Raw genomic sequence first — 24,534 nt, 5'->3', positions numbered from 1 at the left:
TTCAATGCGATTTCAGTGTCTAGTGAACTTCCTTTATTTTCATATCACTAGTATTTGAACTATTTGAGTTCACTTTCATTTCGTAGGCATCCAAGAAGCATACAGCCGCTGTTAGTGATCCTGAAAATCTGCACCTGAATGTTTCCTGCCTAGTCACCTGGTATGCCAATCTGTATTTCAGGCTAGCACTTATTGTTTCTGTAATAACATTATATATTTCACAGATTGCATCATTTCCTGCTCCGAGTTGATTTTTCTCTCGTGAAATAATTTTCCTCATTAGTTTCATCTCCGTGTAACTCTCTTCGTCTCCAGCTTCTCTGTGTTTTTCTTTGGCCTCTTTCAGTTTCGACCTGAGATACTTCAAATTATCCGGTTTATTTTTGATTCGCTTCTGTACCGACATTTTCAATGTATTCCTTAAATCTTCTACCTCTCTTCTTTTAACGAACTCACTCTCATCAATCAATGGACAATAATGATTGTTCTCACACTTGTGGAAACTTAAATACACTTTTGAAGTGTAATTCAGGTAATTTAATTCGTCATGGGGTGGGGGTAGAATACATAGAATACAGAAATGTCTTTACCTGACTGTGATTCATATACAAGTGAATAATGTACAAAATGTCCCAATATTTTGTGCTTTCATTTATTATCCAATTAATTTTTTGAAAAATATGTGTGAACTAGTATCATCGTCGACTGTGTCGATGGAGACAAATGATGGGCTATGAAGAGAAACTTGATGACACATCAGGAATAACTCTAATTTGAGTAAATCAGTTTTACTTGCTGAACCATAGAATTGTCATCCATTTTAGTGGTATAAAAAGATAGGAAGATTCAATTCATCATCATATTTTAATGAATATTAAGTGAACTAAAATTGCACCTCGCAATAGTGACTTCTTGAACTTGGATAGAAAGTCAATTTTGATTTATTGATATTTCTGTAAGTACTGTTCGAGATATGATACAAAATATAAAACGGAAAGCATTCGGGAATGTTGGATTGGATATTAATATCATCAATTCATGTTGTCCTTTGATTGTGCCTATCATTACTCACATAATGAATCAATGTTCAATACAAAATCATTTTTTCACATCATTTATTCTTTCACCTGAAATAAAATACACTATACAATTCAACTTGACTTTATTTCACTGTTAATACAATTATTGACTACAACTAAAACTTTGAACTAATGTTGGAATGTGTATCGCTTTATTTGAAATCACTTCGCACTGCAGTCACTTGATTTCCTCCGATATGCGTGTTAGTCAGTGCTAATATTGAATAATTGAATTATTCTTGAAGTGGTATAAAAACATAGGAAGTTAGATTTTTTTTTAAGATGATCTCCTACCACGTAGTAACGAATACTTCCATCAAAATATTATACTATGTTATAGAATACCGTTTTGGAGAGTATGCAATTCATCAGCACTTCTTTCTGTATTAGTACTGCAGAAACGGGCTATCAGGTATATGTGTTACAGGCATATTGATAAGTCCAGGCGCTATTAATAATGCCTGACCCAGTTGGGCAGTGTGATTAAAACAGCATGATTAATCACTTTCCCCGACCATTATTCATTTATTTATTCATTTATTTTCAAACAGGTAAAAACCTCATTACATGAAAATAATTATTCTTATGAAAATGTCAATACAGTCTAAATCATAAATAGAATTATGATATTTATACGTGAATACAGTTACATTGTATCTAAGAGTCGTTAGGTACTACATAAAGCCGAATGGAAGGATAAAACATAGTTATTCTGAACTTCAGAAAGTATTTTTTACACCACTATAAACTTGTTTGGGAGAGAGAACAAAGTTGATATCTGACATCAACAGGAAGTTGTTTGTTATTTTGATCATTGCGATGATAGGTGAACAGTTATTTGTTGATACATATGGTACATCAAAGAATTAAATGTGTCTTGTTGTTCTTTTGGGAATTCTCTCTTTCAGTGAAGATTTGAGATTGGGACAGTTTTTTTTACATATTTCATAACACATTAACACTATACTTGCCTGTCTTCTATTTTCTAGACTGGGTATTTTAAATTCATTTCGTAGTGCTACTGTTCTAATTGTATTATAATTCGGGTATACTTTATATTTCTTGTAATATAAAAATCTCAGAAATCTGTTTTGAACTTCATCTGATCTATTTTTATGAACAATATAAGAATGATGCCATACTACAATCCATATTCAAGTTTAGGTCTGACCAAACTATTATAAAGTGTAGTAATCACTTCAATATCATCGAAATGTGCACTTTGTCTCATTACAAATTCCATAATTCTTAGTGCCTGAGATGCTATGTAATCCAAATGGGGTTTGTACAAGAGTGTGGAGTTATATTATATACCTAAATCTTTGACAGTTTCTACCCTGAATAATTGAATACTATTCATTAAGTAATTGTATAGTGTTTTATTGAGTTTTCGGGTACAAGACAGTACAGAACATTTGGATATATTGAACGGAATATCATTTTTCACACTCCATCGATAAACACTATTAATGTCCTCTTGTAGTTTGACACAATCTTGTAAGTTTTCTATTTGTCTATGAAATTTAAGGTCATCTGCGAATAAGAGACACTCAGAGTACTTTATATTTTGAGTTAGATCATTAATTAATAAAGGAAAAATTAATGTACCCAAGTTTGATCCTTGAGGAACTCCAGAGTTTGCACGAAATTTCCTTGTACAATTACCTTCATATTTGACTCTGAAGTGTCAGTAATTCAAATACGATGCCAGAAATTTGAGTGCTTGGGTATCAGCGCCATTTTTATGTACCTTTTCCAGTATCACATCATGATTAACTTTATCGAATGCTTTTTGAAAATCTGTATAAATAACATCGACCTGTTTATTGTTATCTAGATGGTTGAGGACATTATGAGTGAATGTTAGTAGATTTGTTGACGTTGACTTTTTTGGAACAAATCCGTGCTGTTCATCACAAATGTTTCCGCCAAAACCCCTTAACACTTTTATATAGATGATCTGTTCAAACAGTTTCGCAATAGCACACACCACTATTGGCCTACAGTTTCCAATATCAGAAACCTTGCCAGACTTATGGATAGGTGTCACTAATGCTTCCTTCCACAAGTCTAGAAACGTATTTGATTTTATTGATGAATTATAGATATGAAGAAGAGGTTGCTTTAGCCATACTCCACATCCTTTAATAATATATGGTGGTATTTTATCACTTCCTGCAGATTTGTTTGACTTAAGTTTCTTTGAAGCTCCAAGGTAATCGCTGTCGGTTACTTCATCGATTGTGAGACGGGTTTCAACATCACCTGCAAAGTTGAGTATGAGCTTGAGTATGAGGGAAGAATTATTAGTTTTTTTGTTGTTTTTCATATATGACCAGAAGTGTTTTGAATCGTTATTAATGGCATTTTCTATATTTTTTATGTATTCTTTACAGCACGTATCAATTAGTTTTTTCAATGTTCGTCTCTCCTCAACATGTAACTGCATATGATAGTTGGATAGATTTTTCAACTTTCTTAGTTCATTTTTCCGTTTCAAACATTTTCTTACTTCATAGGTAAACCAAACAGGAAACTTCCTTTTTTTATTTTTCACTCGAGGTACTAATTCATTGAGAACGTCATACATTTTACTATAGAAAAAATTTACCGCGTCATTAACATTTTCTATTTCAAACAATGCGGTCCAGTCAATATCTCTGATTTTATACGAAAGCTGTAAGAAATCACACCTCTGAAAATTATATACAGTTTCTGTTCCAAAGAAGATATTCTCTCTATTACTCTCACTATTTTCTAGTTCAATATCAATTAATAATGCAGGGTGGTTTGCATCCTCTTCTATCAATGGAAAGTCAGATCTAGATACTTTTAGAAACTCGCAATTTTCATTAGCTGTTAGCACGATATCAAGTTTTCGATTATTATTATTGAGAACTTCATTCATTTGTTCCAAAGCATTCAAGTCCGTGAAGTCTAAAAAAGTCAAATGCCTGTCATCCAAGCTTGTTTGCACCGTTAACTGGGATGTCAAATTTGGTAGGTTGACTGTTATCATCGAACATTTGTTCATAAAAATTGTAATTTCCAACAGCTGATTTCGGAGGAAAATAAACTACAAAAAGATCGATTACTATTTTTTTCAACCTCACTTCAACATACAGAACGTCGAAATCACTTTCTTTTTTCTATCAGCCTGAAATTTTAAATTTTTCACTTACCCCTATCATAACTCCTCCTCCCCTGTCTTTATTCGTTATATGCGGATTTCTATCGCATCTAACTATCTCATACCTGTTACAGTTAATGAATTCAGAACTGTATATATTGATTTATTCAACCATGTTTTTGTCCCCAGTATAACGTCATAGTTTTCCTTCAGTACCTAATTTCAAATTATTCAACTTTGTTCTCAGCCCCCTAAAATTCTGATAATAACAAGATATATTTTCCATTTCGGCTATTGTGTATCTATACGTTTATAAATATATAAATGTAACAAAAGTGTTTTTTTATTAATTACGAGAAGGTTATTAGAATTTAAAGTATATACAAAAAGAAAAAAAAGATCAGTTGTGTTGTGTCACCGCGCCTATTCGTATAATCTCAATATGTTCCAGTTCAAATCAATCCGTTTAATTATTTTTCTTCTTATACCGCCATCATTCACAAAGACATCATTATGAATAATGTACACCGTATCTTGGACAAGGTAATAAAATAGGTGAACTGTAGTATTTTTTTCATTAAATGAAAAAAAAACTTACAGAATTTTCATGAAAAGTTAACACAAAATAAACTATTGAACATAGTAGTTAAAAAATAAATAGTTAAAGATGTAATAACATCAGTAGTTACCTACTTTTATTTTGATGAAAATATTACTTAAAAATTAGTTAACTGAGCAAAATCAACAGAAATATCTAATAATTAAGGACTGTGCAAGAAAGTTATTAAGTTTAGAATTATTTATTCTTGCAAGATGAGCTTGTGTGACATTCGGAATTGCAAAGAATCTTTGATTTCTTGCATTTACAATGTTTTGAATAGCAGTCACCACTACAGTTACAATACTGGAAGCCTTGTACATCAAGATGAGAGTCTCTTCGAACACATTCTCGAATAGTAATATCAACTTTTGGAACATCGTCGATCGAAATGAACTTTTCTTCACACACAGTAAACTCATTTCTGGAGTACAGTTGGTTTAAAATACCGTGTTCAGTTCCAAGTTTTTTTTGACAGATACAATAATAGCAATTATATTACGACTATCCGTCTTGGCTCGATCTAAATCTGGTATGCTTACTCGAAGCTTTGGCCTATTTCTGCAATAGGAAATTTTGAATTTGAATGCGCCAACATTTTTTTTTCTTGCTTGCCTTGCGAATTTCATTTGATTTTGGGTTGAGTAAAGATGCAGCCTTTTCATTATCAGAATTTTCCTTTTCATTGCTCATATTGACAGAAGGCAATGTTGATCGGCTGCTCGCGTGTTTTCATTTATGTCCACACTCACAGTAGATTGTTCCAGTTCAGAAGGCTGTTGATCGTCTGGTCGAAATTTTTCATTTATTATGTCCACAGTAGGTTGCTGATTTTCTGGTTGAATATCGTCAGATTGTTGTTCCAGTTTGGAACGGAGTTCAGGTTCAATCGTAACAGAAAAAGAACCACTAACAGCAGCTGAGTTTTCATCTATGTTATCGCTGTCTTCGTTTACGGCATCATCCGCTCTGTCCACAAAAACGTTTTGACCTTCTCCGGAATCACCATCTTTTACATTGCCTCAAGGTCATCTTCACTTACTATCTCCGTTAACCCGTCAAATGATGGCCAGACTGATTTTAAACCTACTTTGGGTTTGCAGCCAAACATATGACCACGGGCCGTCGGGCATTATTGATAATGGCCGGTGAAAGTGATAAATTAATGACTTTGCCCATCGCTCTTGGGCATTGTTAATAATGCCTAAGTTAATCACGTTGCCCGTAACATATGTGTAACATTCAACCTCGTGATTCATGCAGACACAATTTTGTTGAGTAAAATATTTCAACAGTGATTGCTTTGTTCATTTTGGAATCGGTTTGCTTTATTTACCAAAGTATGTCCCTATTCGAGGCTTCATATTATTCTTATAGCACACTTTCCACTGCGTTGAAAATGCCAATTCCTTTAACGAATTTGGCCAGAAATTCTATTTATTCTATTTATCTATTCAATCAATGGGGTCAAGATGTTCAATCACTTACCCTCAGATATAAGACAGGTAAATTTGACCAACAAAATGTTTAGAATAAGAGTAAAAACAGTTTTGGCTGATACAAAATATGCATATTTGAAATTACGTTATATGAGATTTTTGCTTATATTCTTGTTTGGATATAAATGTTTGATTGTTTGGTATAGTGGGTCTGTTCATTCATGTAATATTATATATAAGCATATATGTTTTTAAGTGTATTTTATAAGTGTTGATGATATTTTGTAATTGTTTTTATATTCACATTTTATATTTCTATACTTATATTTATATTTATTTTTCACAAGCTTTGTACACAAGATTCATTCTTATTACCAATAAAGTGTATTATTTTTTTACCGTAGTATGTGCTGGTCAGGCCCCATCCCCTGAAGCCCCGTTACATTCGGGAGGGCGCGCCAGCATTATCAACCAACGACCACTCCCCACACCGTTGGGTAAGCGATCATTGAGTCCAAGAATCATGTGCCCTGAGCAAGCGCAGTGAGTCAAGAGCCTTCTGCATCTGTTCGTCTACGATTTCTGTCTTAGCGTGGCAAGGCGGTATGATTTTAAGATTCGAGAGTAGAGAGGGCATCATTCCACCAAGGATTCAAATAATCAGAACAACCATCTGGACAGAGTGGTCTAGATAGAGTATGTGGAGTTCGAAGAGAAAATCTTGATAGGAGCTGAAAACTCCACGACAAATATTGTCTTGCTCTGGTTGTCGTGAAGGACTACATCAGGCTTAATTTAGTTTGTATGAGCCTGAGGGTGGAAAACGAATAGTTCCAATAAATTCAGCACTTTTCGTTCCCCACAACGAATTCAATTTCTCCTGAAACGTAGGGCAACATCGGTGTCTCGTCAATACCGTAAGACTACCGTAGATGGTAATATAGTACTTTTAGGGCTGCGTTATGTCGATGGATATGAGCCGAGACCGCATATGCTGGACATGCTGATAGCAAGTGCGTTAGGGTCTCGGACGCCCCGCGGCAGGCCCTGCACCTTGTATTATAAACCTCTTTACCCCTCACGAGACCAAGTGGTAGACCAAGGTGTTGGAGACACCATCCTGACAAGCCATGCTGAACCCCTCAGTTTCAGACTTCAGACCACTCAACCTGAAGAAAGCGAAAGTCAGGTGCTTTGATAAGCCAATGTCATTGAAGAAGATCCCATGCATTGACTTATCCTTGTGTTTTCTCAGAAGTGAGGTGATCTCTGCGGCTTTCATATGAGCTTTTTGCTGAACGGGTTCCAACTCGGTGACAGAGTTGTGGTCACCTCATTCAGTGTCGAAAACTCAACCGCGTTCAGCAGCAGCTCGGGCAGCTGCTCTAGACAAAAATTCTCCAATTTCTGCTCTTCTATGGTCACGGACCATGCAGAGAGGGGGATCCGAACTCCTGACCACTTTACAGGCTCTATTCAGGAACATTCTGTCATGTAGACACTTCAAACTCAAAAGTCCACGGCCTCCCATTTGTCGGGGGAAGTAAAACCGTGGAACGGACGATTTGGGATGATTGCAGCAACTTTGTTCTTCCCTGATAGTTCCGATGACCAGATCTGTCGAAGTTTGTGCTGATACTTGCAGCGAGGAAAGTTCTTCACTGCTGTTACCTCTTGTGAGTGGCATTGTTCCACCCTGAGGTAAGTATACGTCTCTTCGTCATCCAAATGATGTAGGATGCTTCTACCTACGAGCTGCACATCCCCTCCGTAGTCCCCGCATCTCCCTCTTTTGAGATGGAAGGTTGACATTTGTCTATCCCGAATTTCATACCGATGGCATGCGTGTACTCTTTCACCACCCTCAAGGACTGATGGAAATACTTCTCTCCAGAGGCATAAAGTTTATATTAAACAAATGAGTGACTTTGTGCCTTCGGTTTCCGGAGGTGCCACAGTTATACCCTCGAGTATTTCTGAGCGCAACGGATAATGGCAATAATGAGATGCAGAAGAGAAGTGGACTGAGGGTATCACCCTGAAATACACCCCTTTTGAAAGTGAACCACCCTGTTTGGACTTTGGCTTGACCAGATGTTATGGTGAAGCGAGTTCGCCAGAGTGGTATCAGTTGTTCAATACATCTCACTATTTCGTCGGGTACCGCAAGGCATCTGAGCAAATGCAAGATGAGCTCATGCGATATTGTATCAAATGTCTTACGGTAATCGATTCAGGCCGTAGAGAGGTTATTCTTATATTGTATCGAGTCTTGCATTATACATCTATCGATGAGCAGATTCTCTTTACATCCAGCGACTCCTCTCTTACACCCTCCCTGCTGATATATTCGTTCGAACACTCGATCAACTGCGGTGAGTATTCGTGTGTATAAGATGCTAGTAAACAACTTATAACACGAACTCTAGAATGTTATTGGTCTTTAATTCTTTGAAATCGACAAATCTCCTCTTTTGGGGATGAGAACGGTTCGCCCTTCGATAAACCAATCCGGAATTGGTTGCTCTCCGTTCAGCCATGAGTTGAAAACTCTGGTCAGATGGCGGTGGGTGCTTGTTAGTTTTTTCAACCAATAAGTGTTCAGCCCATCTGGGCCTAGAGCAGAAAAGTCGATGGAACCCACCAGGGTTCTTCGAAAGTCGTCCAGGGTTATCGAGTTGCGCAGTTCATTGAGCTCAGGCTGTCCTGTCGAAGCTCTCTGTTGAAAGCCTCGAACTGCACTAGGGCTGGAGTGTCTGCGGGTGTTCACAGATATCCTTTCAGAAGAATTCCACCTGATTAGCAGTCGACGGATTATTCACAATACGTGGAGGCTCTTGAGATGAGCGAGCAGATTTTTCGCGGAACCTGAGGTTTTCCGCGATACTTCTCAGCAGTCACTAGTATTCGCATCCTGTTTGGTGGTCAGCAGCACGCCTTGACTTAAAGTGTGATGTATACGTCGTAGTTTGGCGGCTATTCGCCGCACTGCGGGCGTGGAAGGCCTGTTGGCCGGCCTGTAATCCATCACACATTGGGTACGAGACGCGTGTTGTCTCGCCGACGTGATGCACAACGGTATTGATTTGCCAGATGTCAGCCTCTTCTGTTAGAACACTATGAACCTTCGCATCGAAACAAGTCAGTTCTTGTGGCTTCAGGCTTGTGACTTATAGAAACAATTAGAAGAATTGGATAGAAAATATTACTATCATTGATTTATGTCGTCTTTTGATTGTGCCTATCATTACTCATGAAATGAATCGATGTTCAAACGAATATTTTTACACAACACGAAAATCTGCAAACATCCTGTCACCTGAAATAAACCACCCAGTGTAGTTCAGTGATCTTTCAATAAATATTTTTCAAATTTGTTCAAAAATTGGGAAGACGAAAACTCACGTAAGAGATTTCTTGACTTGTTATCACTTATTACCCCAAAAGCAATCAGGATTCAGGCGAAGTTATAATTGCACAATCATAGCCATATATATTTGAAGCCATAGTTGATGACGTTGATGATGCTAATAATGAAATTGAAGTAATTATATTGATTTTGCTCAACTACTCAAACAGCATTCGATCTTGTTAGTGATGCACTATCTATCTGGGCTTTAGTCACTCAGCGTGTATATTGATGACTTCGTAGTTACATAATAGAAAATAGTTCGTAAAACCGGATGATAAAGGATCAACTTGTCGGAAGTTACTTTCTGGAGTCTGTTGTGAATGTTTTATGATTCATGCGGTCCATACTCAAATATATTATTCTTTCAGTCTGGCAGAACCCGAGTTATCAGTAGAGCTCATCAGTAATGATCATTGAAATCAATAGATATTGAAAATCATTGCGATATCATTGTTCAGTAAGAAACACGCAAATTTCGTAAATTATTTATTCATAATTGAAAATACATGCATTCAATATTTTCGAATAATGATTTTGATAAAATAATTCGTGTAGATCAGTTATCTCGAGTTTGAACCATTTGAGTTCACTTTCATTTTGTAGGCATCCAAGAAGCACATAGCCGCTGAAAGTGTTCCTGAAAATATGCACACGAATGTTTTCTATTTGAAGTAATTTAATCAAAATATTTAAGTTGCATTATTCAATTGAGTATAAACATAACGGTGAACTTTAAATTTGTTGGATTTGTTTCGGAAAAAATATTTCATAAGTATACCAGAACTGGTATACTTATGAAATAACATTGAATTTAGAGAAGGTCTCAGAAAGTAACGTTACATTATATATCTCACAGACTATCATTCCCTGTTTTGAGTTGATTCCTTTCTCTTGAATTGAATTTTCTCATGTGATTCAGTTCTGTGTGACTCTCTCCGTCTTCGGCTTCATTGTGATTTTCTTTGGCTTCTGTCAGTTCCAACCTGAGATACTCTGAATAATCTGGTTAATTTTTGTTTAGCCACTGCCGGGCCATATCTGAAAAAAAACGGAATCGATTTTTGACGTTTTGACGGTGTCTTCATTCATAGCAAATTAGCTGAGATCTGTTCGAATATCTTTTTCTCCATCCTGTATTTTGTTATTCAGTGATAATAAACCGTTCAAGTATTTTATTTTTTTGCTTATTGAGCCGCATGTGATTATAGATTAGAAATTTGAATTTCTCCTATTCTGATTTTTATTTAGTCATTGAAGAATTTATAAAGATTGCTAATTACCCAAATTAAATATTTGATAACGATTTTTTCAGTTATAATTCAAATAGGTGGGCGCCAGGTTGCAAAATGGAAGACAAAGGTGATACAATAAGACAAAATAAATATAGGGAAACAATTAACAACATTATTTTCTTGTATATACTTGACAATACGGCTAACGGCCAAAAATATAATAATTTTCCATAGCTACAAATATAACAATAGGAACCTTTCCTAATATAGTTTGAAAATTCGAAATATTAACATATGATATCTGATTCAATTTCGTGGTTAGTTGTTTGTGAATACCTGGGGTGGGTGAGGTTTCGTAGATGGTCTTTACGAAGGGCTAGCTGTACTTTAGGGCTGCAGATACTTTTAACCAACTAATCTAACTGAAGATGTATTTATGGCTCGCGTTAGGGTGTCTCTTTGAGTCTGTTATACAGGGTGGGCACCGAAAACGAAACAGATCGAATATTTTCAAAACACGTTTTCTGAAAAAAAAAATGCAAAAACACGTCGATTTGTAATCCAAGGGAGACATCTTCCTCTCATAACTACAACTTTCATACCTCTCCCCCCACCCCTCGGTCACTATCACCCAAACAAATTGAATAGGGAAATTAGTAAGTGTAACACATCATTAATAAGGTACATTTCATAAGAAATTCAGTCATGCCAATTCTCGCTACCTATTTTGGCCTCCTCTTGCCGGAAAAAACTGTTCCCTATTCGAAATTATGATACTTCATTTGATAGCTAATTTGACATAAATTCGGTGACAATGTATTATGGAATTTTTTCAAGGAAAAAAACAAAATGGCGGCTCCACAATGGCGGACAAGATTCGCAATTATGGTCCGATTTGACTCAAAATTGAGAAGTGGTGGTTTTCAGGGTCGAAAATTATGATTTGTTTGTCAATGTAAAAAACAATATGATAGCTTAAAGATGGCGGACGAAATTTTTAATTATACACTGATTTGAATCAAAATTAACAAGTGGGGATTGACGAAAAAAACAAGATAGGGGCCGGAATTTGGAATTGTGGTTCGATTCGACCCGGCACCGAGAACGAATTCTTCAAAACACATGTTTTGTAACAATGTTACAGAAACATGTCGATTTTTAATCCAAGAGGACATCTTCCTGTCGTAACCTCATCTGCCATACCTCTCTCCCTACCACTCATACAATTTGAATTGAAAAAGTACCAAGTGTGACACAGCATTGAGAAGGTAATTCCAGAAGGAGTTCAGAGATGTGAGTGTTCGCTACCTAATTTTTCATTTTAGCGCCCTATTGCGGGAAAAACAACTGTTTCGTATTCCAAATTATGATATTGTATTTGAAAGGAAATATGAACAATTCACGAGAAAAAAACAAAAATTGAAAAAATTAACATTGCATAAATTTGAAAATGGAAAATTGTGCATAAATTCAACTAAGATCAATCCAAACTACATTTATTCACTGCCATACATGAGTATAAGTTCGTCTCAAAACGTTTTTCGACGAGCATGTCTGGGGTTATTCAACGACATTCGGTTGTAATACCTTGACGTAACTCTTCTATCGAACCTGGCTGAGACAATAAACTGACAGGTCCAGGATGGCGGTTGAGATTTGTAATTATGGTCCGATTCGATTCAAAATTGGATTGTGGGTACAGATTTTAAGCATGACTGAAACAAATTGGGTAAAATTGAATACAAAGCTTTCAAATGCGATGAGAATAATAAGAAAAACTGGCCACGAGTACAAAATAGGTATTCTTGCGCGGTGAAAATCTTGATTCTTTTACGCATAGAATGATCTATGTCACACATAAAAAATATACAATTTTATCAACTTGGTTCTTTTTAGTCATACTGGACACTCGTGAAACCCCGATATGCCAATTTCGAATCCAACCGAACCACAATTACAAATATCTTACGCCTTTTTTTTTGTATCGACAAAAAATCACAATTCTCTATCCTGAAAATCCCCACATACTAATTTTGATTCGAATCGGACCATAAATACAAATTTCATCCGCCATCTTCGAGCTATAATATTGTTTTTTTGCATCGACAAACAAATCATAATTTCCGACCCTGAAAACCACTCATCCATTTTGAATCGAATCGGACCATAATTGCAAATCTTGTCCGCCATTGTGATGGTTCCATTTTTTTTCCTTAGAAAAATTCTATTTTCACCGAATTCATGTCAAATTAGCTTGCAAATGAAGTATCATAATTTGGAATTCGGAACAGCTTTTCCCGCAAGAAGGCGCTAAAATAGAAAGTTAGGTAGCGAAAATTGACAACCCAATTGCAGATGATCGAAATTTATTCGTATTATAGTTGGTATTCTGAATATGTGAATGGAACGAAATATTTGTTACAGTAATGGCCACTTATTGATATCTCGCGAGTAATTGATGTATAGAAAGATTTTGCAACGATATTCGAAAAAAAAAATTCAATGCGATTTCAGTGTCTAGTAAACTTCCTTTATTTTCATATCACTAGTATTTGAACTATTTGAGTTCACTTTCATTTCGTAGGCATCCAAGAAGCATACAGCCGCTGTAAGTGTTCCTGAAAATCTGCACCTGAATGTTTCCTGCCTAGTCACCTGGTATGCCAATCTGTATTTCAGGCTAGCACTTATTGTTTCTGTAATAACATTATATATTTCACAGATTGCATCATTTCCTGCTCCCAGTTGATTTTTCACTCGTGAAATAATTTTCCTCATTAGTTTCATCTTCGTGTAACTCTCCTCGTCTCCAGCTTCTCTGTGTTTTTCTTTGGCCTCTTCCAGTTTCGACCTGAGATACTTCAAATAATTATAGATTAGAAATTTCAGTTTCTCTTATGATGATTTTTATTTAGTCGTCAATGAATTTCAGAGTAATATAAAGATTGCTGGTTACCTAAATCAAATATTCAATAACGATATTTTTGACATTTTTGGCTATAACTGTTTTTAGGAGTAAATTCTGCATTCTACCTGTTTTCAGTTTGAAAGTATCATTTTTGCTGATAGGCTGCTCAGATTTATGCGGCGAGTGTGGGAGTAAGATTAACAAATGATTGATCAAGTCATTTCAAATTAAAAAACTATTGAACCAATAAACTATGAGTTTATTTGAATAATTCAGATAGTTGGGCGCCAGGTTGCAGAATCGAAGAGAAAATATAATATGGTTAATTGTATTTAGCTTAGGTGGTAAGGCAAAATAAATATAGGAAAACAATTAACATTACGGCTAAAGGCTAAAAATATCATTATTTTTCATAGCTACAAATATAACAATAGAAACCTATCCTAATATTATATCTGATTCAAATTCGTGGTTAGGTTAGGTTAGGTGAATACCTGAGGTGGCTGAAGTTTCGTAGATGGTCTTTACGAAGGGCTACGCTGTACTTTAGGGCTGCAGAGACATGTAACCAACTGATCTGACTATATGTGGATTGATGGCTCACGTTAGGGTGCCTCTTTGAGTCTGTTATACAGGATAGTCACCGAAAACGAAACAGATCGAATATCTTCAGAACACATGTTATCTGAATAAAAATGCAAATAAATTTTGATTTGTAATCGAAGAGGAACATCTTTCTATCATAATCTCAACTGTCATACCCTACCCCCCGACCCTCGATCACTATCACCCAAATGAATTGAATAGTGAAAGTAGTAAATCTGACATATCATTAAAAAAAAAAAAAATTCATGAGAAATTCAGTGATGTCAATTTTTGCTACCTAAATTTCTATTTTGGCGGCCTCTTCAGGTAATTCAATGAGGAATTCAGACATGTGAGTGTTCGCTACCTAACTTTTCATTTTTTTCTGCAGAATGGACGCTAAAATAGAAAATTAGGTAGCCAAAATTGACATGACCGAATTCCTTATGAAATTACTTTTTCAATGATGTATGACACTTACGACTTTTCCTATTCAAATTGTTTGGGTGATTGTGATCGAGGGGTGTGGGAAGAGGTATGACATTTGAGGTTATGATATCAAGATGTGTCCCTTGAATTACAAATCGACGTGTTTTTGCATTTTTTTCAGAAAACATGTGTTTTGAAGATATTCGATCTGTTTCGTTTTTGGTGCCCCACCCTCTATATGGGACCTCTTTATAGTATCAGTTTTTCACCCAGTATACGGTTTTCTCGATATCACGCGAAGCGATGAAATGAATCAGGAGTTTTTATTCTTAGAATCTGAATAATACATTCTGAATTTTGGTAAACAAGAATTCCAATCACGTGAAAAGTTAACGTGGAATAAATATTCCAAATGTAATATTTTCAAAAACAAAATGAGTAATAGTTTTAACTCAAGACTGAAAATGATCAGAAAAACAGAACTGACAGCTCATCTAAGAAAATATATTCAGATATGCAATGCTTCAATAGATTATCACTCTACTTTGAGGGCAGTAAGTTACGAAATATAGCAATTTTAATCAATGAAGGGGTAAAGTCCTTCTAAAAAATGCTGAATAAATAACGAAGGCAAATGAACGTGTAAATAGAGATAATTGATATTTGATAGAACTTAATATAAGTAATCAACTGATTCAGTATTCCTAAGGAGAGTAAGCAAATAAATGAACCAAGAGATAGAATCTACTAAGTCGAAGGGTGTGCAACAAGACAAGCCATATAACAGATTCTCTCAAGTTCCCATTCATTTCTTTAAAATGAATTAACTTGACCATTATTAGATCAGGTGAAAAATTAATGCTCACATGAGGAATTGTCCTGAAATGGTACTGCCTGAATGTCGCAAAGCAATCAACTTCAATTCTCTTGTCTGGATTCAAACTTCCTGATGATAATGATATCATCACTTCAAACTTGAAAGGTACTCCACTTATTTCAACAATTCAAACGATAAAAGCGGTGATCATTCAGATGTGATTGTTCAGTGAGGAACATGCAAATTTCGTAAATTATTTATTCATAGTCGGAAAAATATACTTTCAATATTTTCACATGATGATTTCGGAGAAATAATTCGTGGAGATCAGTTAGCTCGAATTTGAACCATTTGAATTGCTTTTTCAATCTTTTCTAATACTTTAGCCAGGCTTGTTATTATTGGAATCGGCCTGTGATTTGCCCTTGGAAATTGCCATGTTTCAAGTGAATTGTTGATTATCACAGGAGTGGGAAGATATATATATATAACCCACTATTATTTTCAGCGTTTCAGCTCTAATTTCATCATAACCCAGGACTTTTTTGAGTTTCAGATCATATTCAACAATATTTTTTACCCCACTTTCAGTTGCTGAAGACAGAAACAACTAGTGGCAACTCACTCTACCGTCCCTATAATCATCATCTCAGCTCATCAGTGATGATCATTGAAATCAATAGATATTGTAAATCATTGCAATCAAATTCCGTAAATTATTTATTCATAATTGAAATCATATACATTCTATATTTTCTAATGATAATTTTGGTGGAATTATTTTTGGAAATTAGTTATCTCGAATTTGAACCATTTGAGTTAACTTTCATCTAGTAGGCATCCAAGAAACATACAGCCGCTGAAAGTGTTCCTGAAAATCTGCACTCGAATGTCTTCTGCCTGGTCACCTGGTATGCCAATCTGTATTCGAGGCTAGCATTTATCGTTCCGTGATGACATTATGTATTTCACAGACTCCATAATTTCCTGTTGCGATTTGGTTTTTCTTTCTTGAAATAATTTTCCTCATAAGCTTCACTTTTGTGTAACTCTCCTCGTCTTCAGCTTCTCTGTGTTTTTCTTTTGCCTCTTTTAGTTTCGACCTGAGATACTTCAAATAATCTGGTTTATTTTTGTATCGCTTCTGTACCGACATTTTCAATGTATTCCTTGAATCTTCTACCTCTCTTCTTTAAACGAACTCACTCTCATCAATCAATGGACAATAATGATTGCTCTCACACTTACTTGAACTTGAATACACTTTCGAAATGTAACTCAAGTAATTCAATTTGTCATGGGGTGGGGGTAGAGGACATAACCTCATTTATGACTTATTGATATCCTCCTACTAACTGATTGACAGAACGATTTTGCAACGATATTCGAGAAATAAAATACCATTTGTATTTGAAACTAACATTGCAAAACTATGGCATTAGGATCAATGTATGTAATCATTTGATTTTCAATTAACTGACCAGAATCTTAGGGCCACTCTAATTCACACTAAATACTTCAAATTTTGTAAATGTTTCATGACTCATATGGACGATACTGAAATACATTATTCTTTCAGTCTGACGGAACATTAGTTATCGGGGAGCTTATCAGCGATGATCATTGAAATCACTAATTATCGATGATCATTGAGATATGATTGTTCAGTGGGAAACATGCAAATTTCGTAGATCATTTAGTCATAGTCGAAAAAATATACATTCAATATTTTCAAATAATGATTTCGGAGAAATAATTCGTGGAGATCAGTTAGCTCGAATTTGAACCATTTGAATTAACTTTCATTTTATAGGCATGAATGTATTGCAACATGAGTTGACTTATGATTTCTCAAACCTAATTGGGAGTTTGAAAGTGAATGATGTTTTTCCATGAATTTGTTAACTCTTGCTTTTTCAATCTTTTCTTATACTTTAGCCAGGCTTGTTATTATTGGAATTGGCCTGTGATTTGCCCTTGAAAATTGCCATGTTTCAAGTGAATTGTTGATTATCACAGGAGAGGGAAGAATTATATAACCCACTATCATTTTCAGCGTTTAAGCTCTAATTTTATCATAATCCAGGACTTTTTTGAGTTTCAGATCATATTCAACTATATTTTTTACCCCACTTTCAGTTGCTGAATACAGAAACAACTAGTGGCAACTCACTCTACCGTCCCTATAATCATCATCTCAGCTCATCAGTGATGATCATTGAAATCAATAGATATTGAAAATCATTGCAATCTAATTCCTTAAATTATCAATTCATAATTGGCATCATATACATTCTATATTTTCTTATGATAATTTTGATGGAATTATTTTTGGAGATTGGTTATCTCGAGTTTGAACCATTTGAGTTAACTTTCATCTTGTAGGCATCCAAGAAACATACAGCCGCTGAAAGTGTTCCTGAAAATCTGCACTCGAATGTCTTCTGCCTGGTCACCTGGTATGCCAATCTGTATTTGAGGCTAGCATTTATCGTTTCCGTGATGACATTATGTATTTCATAGACTCCATAATTTCCTCTTGCGATTTGGTTTTTCTCTCTTGAAATAATGTTCCTCATAAGCTTCACTTATGTGTAACTCTCCTCTCTTCACCTCCTCTTCTTGATAGAATGATTTTGCAACGATATTCGAAAAATAAAATACCATTTGTATTTGAAACTAACATTGCAAAACTATGGCATTAGGATCAATGTATGTAATCAGTTATTTTTCTTCAAATATTGTAAATGTTTCATGACTCATATGGACGATACTGAAATACATGAATCTTTCAATCTGACAGAACCCCAGTTATCGGGGAGCTCATCAGCGATGATCATTGAAATCACTAGTTATCGATGATCATTGAGATATGATTGTTCGGTGAGAAATATGCAAATTTCGTAAATTATTTATTCATAGTCGAAAAAATATACATTAAATATTTTCAAATGATGATTCCGGTGAAATAATTCGTGGAGATCAGTTATCTCGAGTTTGAACCATTTGAATTAATTTTTATTTTAATGGCATGAATGTATTGCATCATGAGTTGACTTGTGGTTTCTAAAACCGAATTGGGAGTTTGAAAGTAAATGATGTTTTTCTATAAATTTGTTAACTCTTGCTCTTTCAATCTTTTATAATACTTTAGCCAGACTTGTTATTATTGGAATTGGCCTGTGATTCGCCATTGGAAATGGCCTACTAATTGATCGATAGAATGATTTTGCAACGATATTCGAGAAATAAAATACCATTTGTATTTGAAACTAACATTGCAAAACTATGGCATTAGGATCAATGTATGTAATCAGTTGATTTCCAATTAACTGACCAGAATCTTAGGGCCACTTTAATTCACACTGAATACTTCAAATATCGTAAATGTTTCATGACTCATATGGACGATACTGAAATACATTATTCTTTCAATCTGACAGAACCCCAGTTATCGGGGAGCTTATCAGCGATGATCATTGAAATCACTAGTTATCGATGATCATTAAGATATGATTGTTCAGTGGGAAACATGCAAATTTCTTAAATTATTTATTCATAGTCGAAAAAATATACATTCAATATTTTCAAATGATGATTTCGGAGAAATAATTCGTGGAGATCAGTTAGCTCGAATTTGAACCATTTGAATTAACTTTCATTTTATAGGCATGAATGTATCGCATCATGAGTTGACTTGTGGTTTCTAAAACCGAATTGGGAGTTTGAAAGTAAATGATGCTTTTCTATGAATTTGTTAACTCTTGCTTTTTCAATCTTTCCTTATACTTCAGCCAGTCTTGTTATTATTGGAATTGGCCTGTGATTCGCCATTGGAAATTGCCATGTTTCAAGAGAATTGTTAATTATAACAGGAAAGGGAAGATTCATATAACCCACTATCATTATTAGCGTTTCATCTCTAATTTTATCATAACCCAGGTTTTTTTTGAGTTTCAGATCATATTCAACAATATTTTTCACCACACTTTCAGTTGCTGAATACAGAAACAACTAGTGGCAACTCACTCTACCGTCCCTATAATCATCATATCTGCTCATCAGTGATAATCATTGAAATCAATAGATATTGAAAATCATTGCGATCAAATTCCGTGAATTATTTATTCATAATTGAAATCATATACATTCTATATTTTTCAATGATAATTCTGGTGGAATTATTTTTGGAGATTAGTTATCTCGAGTTTGAATCATTTGAGTTAACTTTCATCTTGTAGGCATCCAAGAAACATACAGCCGCTGAAAGAGTTCCTGAAAATCTGCACCCGAATGTCTTCTGCCTGGTCACCTGGTATGCCAATCTGTATTTGAGGCTTGCATTTATCGTTTCCGTGATGACATTATGTATTTCACAGACTCCATAATTTCCTGTTGCGATTTGGTTTTTCTCTCTTGAAATAATTTTCCTCATTAGCTTCACTTTTGTGTAACTCTCCTCGTCTTCAGCTTCTCTGTGTTTTTCTTTTGCCTCTTTTAGTTTCGACCTGAGATACTTCAAATAATCTGGTTTATTTTTGTATCGCTTCTGTACCGACATTTTCAATGTATTCCTTGAATCTTCTACCTCTCTTCTTTAAACGAACTCACTCTCATCAATCAATTGACAATAATGATTGTTCTCACACTTTCTCAAACTCAAATACACTTTCGAAATGTAACTCAGGTAATTCAATTTGTCATGGGGTGGGGGTAGAGGACATAACCTCATTTATGACTTATTGATATTCTCCTACTAATTGATTGATAGAACCAGCCAGTCTTGTTATTATTGGAATTGGCCTGTGATTCGCCATTGGAAATTGCCATGTTTCAAGAGAATTGTTAATTATAACAGGAAAGGGAAGATTTATATAACACACTATCATTATCAGCGTTTCATCTCTAATTTCATCATAACCCAGGTTTTTTTTGAGTTTCAGATCATATTCAACAATATTTTTCACCACACTTTCAGTTGCTGAATACAGAAACAACTAGTGGCAACTCACTCTACCGTCCCTATAATCATCATATCAGCTCATCAGTGATGATCATTGAAATCAATAGATATTGAAAATCATTGCGATCAAATTCCGTAAATTATTTATTCATAATTGAAATCATATACATTCTATATTTTTCAATGATAATTCTGGTGGAATTATTTTTGGAGATTAGTTATCTCGAGTTTGAATCATTTGAGTTAACTTTCATCTTGTAGGCATCCAAGAAACATACAGCCGCTGAAAGAGTTCCTGAAAATCTGCACCCGAATGTCTTCTGCCTGGTCACCTGGTATGCCAATCTGTATTTGAGGCTTGCATTTATCGTTTCCGTGATGACATTATGTATTTCACAGACTCCATAATTTCCTGTTGCGATTTGGTTTTTCTCTCTTGAAATAATTTTCCTCATTAGCTTCACTTTTGTGTAACTCTCCTCGTCTTCAGCTTCTCTGTGTTTTTCTTTTGCCTCTTTTAGTTTCGACCTGAGATACTTCAAATAATCTGGTTTATTTTTGTATCGCTTCTGTACCGACATTTTCAATGTATTCCTTGAATCTTCTACCTCTCTTCTTTAAACGAACTCACTCTCATCAATCAATTGACAATAATGATTGTTCTCACACTTTCTCAAACTTAAATACACTTTCGATATGTAACTCAGGTAATTCAATTTGTCATGGGGTGGGGGTAGAGGACATAACCTCATTTATGACTTATTGATATTCTCCTACTAATTGATTGATAGAACCAGCCAGTTTTGTTATTATTGGAATTGGCCTGTGATTCGCCATTGGAAATTGCCATGTTTCAGGAGAATTGTTAATTATAATAGGAAAGGGAAGATTTATATAACCCACTATCATTATCAGCGTTTCAGCTCTAATTTTATCATAACCAAGGTTTTTTTTGAGTTTCAGATCATATTCAACAATATTTTTCACCACACTTTCAGTTGCTGAATACAGAAACAACTTGTGGCAACTCACTCTACCGTCCCTATAATCATCATATCAGCTCATCAGTGATGATCATTGAAATCAATAGATATTGAAAATCATTGCGATCAAATTCCGTGAATTATTTATTCGTAATTGAAATCATATACATTCTATATTTTTCAATGATAATTCTGGTGGAATTATTTTTGGAGATTAGTTATCTCGAGTTTGAATCATTTGAGTTAACTTTCATCTTGTAGGCATCCAAGAAACATACAGCCGCTGAAAGAGTTCCTGAAAATCTGCACCCGAATGTCTTCTGCCTGGTCACCTGGTATGCCAATCTGTATTTGAGGCTAGCATTTATCGTTTCCGTGATGACATTATGTATTTCACAGACTCCATAATTTCCTGTTGCGATTTGGTTTTTCTCTCTTGAAATAATTTTCCTCATTAGCTTCACTTTTGTGTAACTCTCCTCGTCTTCAGCTTCTCTGTGTTTTTCTTTTGCCTCTTTTAGTTTCGACCTGAGATACTTCAAATAATCTGGTTTATTTTTGTATCGCTTCTGTACCGACATTTTCAATGTATTCCTTGAATCTTATACCTCTCTTCTTTAAACGAACTCACTCTCATCAATCAATTGACAATAATGATTGTTCTCACACTTTCTCAAACTTAAATACACTTTCGAAATGTAACTCAGGTAATTCAATTTGTCATGGGGTGGGGGTAGAGGACATAACCTCATTTATGACTTATTGATATTCTCCTACTAATTGATTGATAGAACCAGCCAGTCTTGTTATCATTGGAATTGGCCTGTGATTCGCCATTGGAAATTGCCATGTTTCAAGAGAATTGTTAATTATAACAGGAAAGGGAAGATTTATATAACCCACTATCATTATCAGCGTTTCATCTCTAATTTCATCATAACCCAGGTTTTTTTTGAGTTTCAGATCATATTCAACAATATTTTTCACCACACTTTCAGTTGCTGAATACAGAAACAACTAGTGGCAACTCACTCTACCGTCCCTATAATCATCATATCAGCTCATCAGTGATGATCATTGAAATCAATAGATATTGAAAATCATTGCGATCAAATTCCGTAAATTATTTATTCATAATTGAAATCATATACATTCTATATTTTTCAATGATAATTCTGGTGGAATTATTTTTGGAGATTAGTTATCTCGAGTTTGAATCATTTGAGTTAACTTTCATCTTGTAGGCATCCAAGAAACATACAGCCGCTGAAAGAGTTCCTGAAAATCTGCACCCGAATGTCTTCTGCCTGGTCACCTGGTATGCCAATCTGTATTTGAGGCTTGCATTTATCGTTTCCGTGATGACATTATGTATTTCACAGACTCCATAATTTCCTGTTGCGATTTGGTTTTTCTCTCTTGAAATAATTTTCCTCATTAGCTTCACTTTTGTGTAACTCTCCTCGTCTTCAGCTTCTCTGTGTTTTTCTTTTGCCTCTTTTAGTTTCGACCTGAGATACTTCAAATAATCTGGTTTATTTTTGTATCGCTTCTGTACCGACATTTTCAATGTATTCCTTGAATCTTCTACCTCTCTTCTTTAAACGAACTCACTCTCATCAATCAATTGACAATAATGATTGTTCTCACACTTTCTCAAACTTAAATACACTTTCGATATGTAACTCAGGTAATTCAATTTGTCATGGGGTGGGGGTAGAGGACATAACCTCATTTATGACTTATTGATATTCTCCTACTAATTGATTGATAGAACCAGCCAGTTTTGTTATTATTGGAATTGGCCTGTGATTCGCCATTGGAAATTGCCATGTTTCAGGAGAATTGTTAATTATAATAGGAAAGGGAAGATTTATATAACCCACTATCATTATCAGCGTTTCAGCTCTAATTTTATCATAACCAAGGTTTTTTTTGAGTTTCAGATCATATTCAACAATATTTTTCACCACACTTTCAGTTGCTGAATACAGAAACAACTTGTGGCAACTCACTCTACCGTCCCTATAATCATCATATCAGCTCATCAGTGATGATCATTGAAATCAATAGATATTGAAAATCATTGCGATCAAATTCCGTGAATTATTTATTCGTAATTGAAATCATATACATTCTATATTTTTCAATGATAATTCTGGTGGAATTATTTTTGGAGATTAGTTATCTCGAGTTTGAATCATTTGAGTTAACTTTCATCTTGTAGGCATCCAAGAAACATACAGCCGCTGAAAGAGTTCCTGAAAATCTGCACCCGAATGTCTTCTGCCTGGTCACCTGGTATGCCAATCTGTATTTGAGGCTAGCATTTATCGTTTCCGTGATGACATTATGTATTTCACAGACTCCATAATTTCCTGTTGCGATTTGGTTTTTCTCTCTTGAAATAATTTTCCTCATTAGCTTCACTTTTGTGTAACTCTCCTCGTCTTCAGCTTCTCTGTGTTTTTCTTTTGCCTCTTTTAGTTTCGACCTGAGATACTTCAAATAATCTGGTTTATTTTTGTATCGCTTCTGTACCGACATTTTCAATGTATTCCTTGAATCTTATACCTCTCTTCTTTAAACGAACTCACTCTCATCAATCAATTGACAATAATGATTGTTCTCACACTTTCTCAAACTTAAATACACTTTCGAAATGTAACTCAGGTAATTCAATTTGTCATGGGGTGGGGGTAGAGGACATAACCTCATTTATGACTTATTGATATTCTCCTACTAATTGATTGATAGAACCAGCCAGTCTTGTTATCATTGGAATTGGCCTGTGATTCGCCATTGGAAATTGCCATAATAATAATAATAATAAATATGCTTTATTGTCATAAGAAAAACTTGTTGACAAAGCAAGATACATATATTCAATTACAACACCTTATAAAATAAAACTATAAATTATCAAATACTTCGATAACTTAACGTCAAATGTCAAATG

General features: G+C 34.9%; 1 long non-coding RNA gene across 1 annotated transcript in view; it reads left to right on the top strand.

Moving 5' to 3' along the window:
- Positions 1-24,534, top strand: part of LOC141481984 (uncharacterized) — a 466,857-nt gene that overhangs the window by 195,433 nt on the left and 246,890 nt on the right. The gene's annotated exons all lie outside the window — the stretch shown is intronic.

Source organism: Leptinotarsa decemlineata, unplaced genomic scaffold (genome assembly GCF_025532065.1).
Source record: "Leptinotarsa decemlineata unplaced genomic scaffold, Ldec_3_MD MMD2_P_RNA_scaffold_12, whole genome shotgun sequence".
NCBI lineage: Eukaryota > Metazoa > Arthropoda > Insecta > Coleoptera > Chrysomelidae > Leptinotarsa > Leptinotarsa decemlineata.
Note: the sequence above shows the minus strand (reverse complement) of the source record. Positions and strands in the feature narration are given on the sequence as shown.